Here is a 6,000-nt window from a genome sequence, read left to right on the forward strand (position 1 = left end):
TCCTTTTCTTTTTCTACAGCCCTCTTTCTGTATTCTGTCTCAGGGTATGACGAAAATAGAGAGTAGAGTAGGACAAAAGAGACAAGACTTATAACCACCAAGCTCAGGAGCTGCTAATGTAATGGCATTCTCTCACTTGTCTAGTTGTAAACCCTTTAAAAATCAAACGTATTCATATACTCATGGAGACATGTCCATGAACACTTATAAACAAGAGGCACATGTTCACTGCAGCACTGAAACTTTATCCAAAGGTTTCATTGAAAGGAGAAAGGCTGTTGAAGTAGTTAGACTGGTCTTCTTGGTGTACGACAGCTTCAGTGACACGGAACGTCTGCTTCAATTCCTATTCATCCGACTCTGAAAACCAGTAGAGGGAAAATGCAGCGCACCTTTTCACGCATCAGCCTACCTTTGCAGTTACCTTGGGTCATTGAGGTTCATTAAAGATGAAGAATGTCAAAGACATTAGTAACCAGGGGTGTTGTAACCAGAGTTTTTAGCACACCATTTCTAAAGTAACATATCTCATGTTACTTCATTTTTTAATCTTGTACAATAACATAACATACAGTATGAACAATATAAACGGTATATTTTTGCTGCAACTTTTTTTCTTCCTTCGTTGCTGGCAGTGCTTTACAAGTGTATAAATGTCTCGGTGCTGCCAAAAACAATGACTGTCACTGTGTAAATCCGGTTCCATTATTGCAATTTTGTCACGAGGAAGATGAATGAGCTTGTCTAAAATGAAATTCAACTTCAAAACAGAAAAAGACAAAGTTTTACAATATTAGCGCTGATAAATTATTATCGCTTCGCATTTTCCACTTACTGTTCAACTTGGGAAGTGACAAAAGGAAACTGACCAGACCCAACAAAGTATAGTTAATAAGCTAATAGATGGTAATAAAACAATCCAATACTATAGTAACTGAAAGGGATAAAATCAGTGACATGTTAAAAGTACACTTCAAACCCGTTCTTTGCCAATGTCTCTTAAAACAGTTAAATCCACTAAATAAAACACCCATGAAACTGCTCCAAAGGGATATTTCCAGCAGGCGTACGTGGATGGCTGGTGGTTCTCCTCTGAACCCTAGACTCGATTTAGTTCTGAACTACAGATGCACCGATTGTAATTTTCATGGCAGATTCAGATTTCTGATTTTTCAGTGTGACCTGGCGATATAATTTTAATTTATTATCCAATTTTGTTTAATACTCTAGGGTGCACATGTTTTTTTACATTAAGGTTTTTATTGTTTAACATGTTTTTGTTGTGATTAAAAGCTTTTTCAGTGAAGATCGGCTGAAGGAGCTGGTAGCCACAGCTAACTTTGATTGACCTGAGATGGGCGCACTTCCAGCCAGATACCCAGACCTGTTTGAGATTTACACCATGCCACTGTGTGTTATGAGAACAGAACCGCTCTTCTGAAACTTGTAGGTGACTTTGGACATTGTCTGTCCAATTATGTTTAAGTCTGTGGTTCCCTCATAATAAAATACTCAGAATACTGCAGAATGTATCCAACACGTTCATATGACATCTACGCAAAACGGAGCAGCTTTCATAATACTTGATGTCATCCTGCTGGATACTGGTCAGGCCGGACTCACTGAAAAATTCCAGTCCCTGCTGGTTAGTCGGTGCATCTCTACCCTGAACGGTTTCGACAAAGAGGCGTACTCCATCCAGCACATTGCATTCAAAATGCTTCAGAGAAGAGTCAGATTGTTCCAGACAGAGAAAAATGTAGTATGTCACCACACATACTTCTGGTCCCGAGCCAGTATTACTATATATAATATTGATGTCCCCTATGAAGCACCAACCCTCTTACCTCCTTATTTAGTTTCTTGCAGAATTAAGATTTGTCTCGGTTCCTGGACTGGCCACAGGAAGCTCCAAAAGCCAGTAAATCTCCACCGACCGTGTTAAAATGTCCAACTTTAGGGCAGAAATAAACATATTTACAACCTGGTTCAAAAAACATTTATGTCTTAATTGTTAGATTTCACATCCATGACAACACTGAGGGGGGGGGGGGTACATTCTTTTGTACAAAGTCAGGAGAGTTTTTATTAAGCAATTGATTTATTTCTAATATGATAGATTGACAGTCAGCTCAGCCAATGACAAGCCTTTATCCCTTCCTCATCCTTAATTGTTATGCTACCTAGGCTAAAGATGCAATCATTACTTTGTTTTAAGCCAATGTTTGCTAAATGAAGCAGTAATTTACGAGTTTGCTATCAAATCAACATGTGAAACTTGATATTCAACTGTAAACATCTGCCAGCAGCTATGGAGGTATTTCGGCTGGACTGGCTGCAGGCACAGACGTTGCCAGACTTCATTTACTGGGGCATAGCACCGGAAAATGATATCTGTGCCTCGGTACAATCTCACACCGTAGTAAACCATCCAGCAGTGAAGGACATGGTTATAAGCCTAACAGTACCTCAGACGGAAGACGGTTATCTTCCACTGATCTGTAAAGTCAAATAAAGTAGACAGATGAAAATACTAGCTCCAGTGAGCTGTAAGCGATCTGCTATTATGTGAACATCTGCAGATTGTGCTGTGCAGCATGCACGTAGTGGACACATATAAGCTGTGCAGATGCAGCAGAGAAGGGAAGAGCAGACTAGTCTGCATATTTGTGCAACATAAACCACAAGCGGGAAAGCGAGGCAAAGAGAATGAATGGAGTTTTGAAGAGACAACTGCAACCTGCTAACAAGGGACACAGACCGAGGTAAGTAGAAAAGGTAGCAGCTCGGAGAGGAATTTAAGGTCCCCTTTTTGATTTGGTGGATCCAGGAATTGTTCAGATTTTGTTGAAAGTGAAGGTCCGATGTTGACTCTCGTCTCTTCCAGAAAGCAGGTTATGTTGAACTCTGAGTAAGCCTGAGTTGGGGGAAACTGGGTTTTCCGTTCCAGAAAGCAAAGTTAGTCTTACCTGTCTGTTACCATGGTAACTGACTCATGAAGTGACCCTCCTCACTGGCAGGTTCCCCAAAAAGAAACCCTAAGTTTCTACCTGTCTCCTCCCACCTGAAGCACCGTTCAGGACATGGGTTGTCATAGCAACGTGATGCCAGAGATCTAGTTGCTGAATTAATACACAATGATTTATGTAGAGAGAAGATGTTTCGGAACTCAAACAAAAGTGTAATCACTTCCTTATCAATAGCTCATCAACTTTACCATTCTGCAGTCACTCGGTTTCTCCAGTCGCACATATGCGCCATGACGCACCGGAGACATGAGATGATGTCACAGCACGGTTTATACTTTGCACTGTGATACTTTACACATTTATTTTGTACATGGGACTTTTCATTATATCATTGGCAACACACAATATTTTAGAAAAACAACAGTATGTCGAGTCATTAGGAAAGTCTGGCTGGCTGAAGGAGCTGGAAGCCACAGCTCACCTTCAATGACATACAGTGAGTGTGTTTCTGTTGGCCTCATGAGCAACACACCCACAGATGAGGATGAGCAATGAGTGGTCAGTCGATTACAATTGGCTCATTAACCTTTTCACATTCTGCTTTCCAGTCATGGCAAAAACCTCCACAGGGTAGGCTCACTCAACCAAATGTAATCTAAATGCAGCAAAAGCCATTGAAAAGACAAAGCTTTAGCAAAGCAGCTTGAACGAAGCCGTTTTCACTTTTATGCAGATGACACAGTTTTATATCATCACCCTCGTTGGTACAAACCTTGGAGCATCTGCGGTCTGCCTTTGATATCATCCAATCCTATCTGTTTCATCTTGGTGCTCAATGCAGAAAAATCCAAGTTTATGTTGTTTAAAAAAACAAAAAACCAACAGGTAATGTAAAGATCACAAGCACTCAAGGTACTAAAACTGAAACAGTCCAATCATATAAATATTTAAGTGTTATTGTTGAACAGAACCTGTCTTTTAATCTGCACATTGAAAGTATTGTCACTAAATTAAAACTCAGACTCGGTTTCTTCTTTAGAAACTAATCCTGTTTCTCTCATCAGGTACATACTGTAAGTACTTAATTTCAGCAACTTTCCTTCCATTGTTGGATTATGGTGATCTACTCTACATTAACTCTTCAGATTATTTACTGAAGAAGTTGGACTGTGTTTATCACTGTGCTCTCCTTTTCATTACATTTCACCCATCAATCTACCCTGTATTTATTTATTTTTATTTATTTTATTAGTTTGCACACAATAAAAGTAACACTTGCAATCAAAATAGTAAAACAAATGCGACAGGAGAGGTCAAAAAGCCAACAGGCTTATGCAGCGGACCTCCCTTCAATTTAGGAAGTAAAACAGTAATTACAAAAAAATCAAAAACAAAAACACAACAAGACGAAGACTATAAACAAAAAACAAAGAAGGTTAGACTACATAGCCTCAGCCGGATGCCCATCTCTCCAGACCCACAAGCTTTCACACTGGTTCACCTTCCTTCACAAATCAATACTCGGACTGCTCCCGTCATATTTGTGCAACTACATGACCCAAACGCGAAGTCAACACGCGCTCCACTCCCAAAGCACTGTACAATTGCAGGTCCCAAATGTTCACACATAACTTGGGAAGAAAGCTTTTAAATATGCTGATTTGATTTGATTTGCATTTATTTGTTATAGAGGGACAATGAACATTTTAAAAATGTAAATGCCCCCAATTGGAGTCAAAAGGCTAATTTCCATTGGCAGTCCCCCTGCTGCTCCATCCTCCTGGAGCAATTTTCAAACGGACATGAAACTGACAGAACTCATTTCTCTGGGTGAATTCAAGTCAGTTTTGCGGGACGGAGAAAAGAGTTCCCTTGATGAGTGTAACTTTTTTAGTTGATTGTTTGTTGCTTTTTTTTTTGTTGGTTGTTGTTTTAACTAACTGCTGCCTTCTTGGCCACGTCTCTCTTGAAAAATTGGTTTTAAAATCCATGAGACTCACACTTGGTTAAATAAAGGATATAGATAAATAAATAAAAAAACTGTCTGAAGTTTGGGCTAACCCCACTGAGTGTAATATCAATACAACAAAATGCATTGATGTTGTTTGTGAAAGACTAGCAAGGACTTCCTATAACTATGAGGATCACTTTGGCAGGTTCATCTCCAGAAGAGCCTGCTGATCCTCCCTGTTTATGAGATGGACCATCTTAAACATGCTGACGTCCAGCCCTCCATTGAGATGATTCATCAGCGGCTACATCCATTGAATGACCCACCTAATTGAGAAGTGAGAGCCACATATGCTTCCTCTTGGATAACAAGGCTGATGAAAACAACAAGGGCCAATGTTGACTTTAATGAAAGAATAACAAGCACTTGATTATATTTACTTTTACTTTGTGACACATTTACAAGACTGTGAAAAAGTCGTAGTTATCCATACTCTTTTTGTTTCGTCAAAACTTAAATTACCAACCATATTTATTTTAGACTCTCTTGATAAAGATACAAATAAAAAACACAGCGATAACCTTACATAACAGATAACAGACCAAATATTTTGTTGGCTGATTATTGGCTATTTTGAATGACTGTTTCACAGTATGACCATCAAATAAAACCACACAATGCTGAGAGCAAAATTACTGTAAAAGTAAAAGTCAGTATGTAATGTAACATTCCTCAGATCCAAGCACAGATTTAATCCTTTTTAAGGAGAATGTTACAGACAGATGTTTGAATGACATCAATTATGGTTTCCTATCTATTTAGAGTATTGGTTCCTGGTTGTTTCTCAAATTGACTGGAAAATAAATATAGGTTTCATTAAACTTTGATAAAACAACAAGACAAGGGCTGCTGAAGACCTTTGTGTGCTGTATTGTACTACATCAATAATCAATGAATAATAATTTAAGAAGCTGTATTCATACAAAACACAACAGTACAACTCAGGGGTCTCAAACATCAGCATCAGACAACCACTGTATAAAATGTTAATAGTATGGGAGATGAGAGAATAGGTCCATT

This window comes from Cololabis saira, chromosome 4, assembly GCF_033807715.1.
Source record: "Cololabis saira isolate AMF1-May2022 chromosome 4, fColSai1.1, whole genome shotgun sequence".
Lineage (NCBI taxonomy): Eukaryota > Metazoa > Chordata > Actinopteri > Beloniformes > Belonidae > Cololabis > Cololabis saira.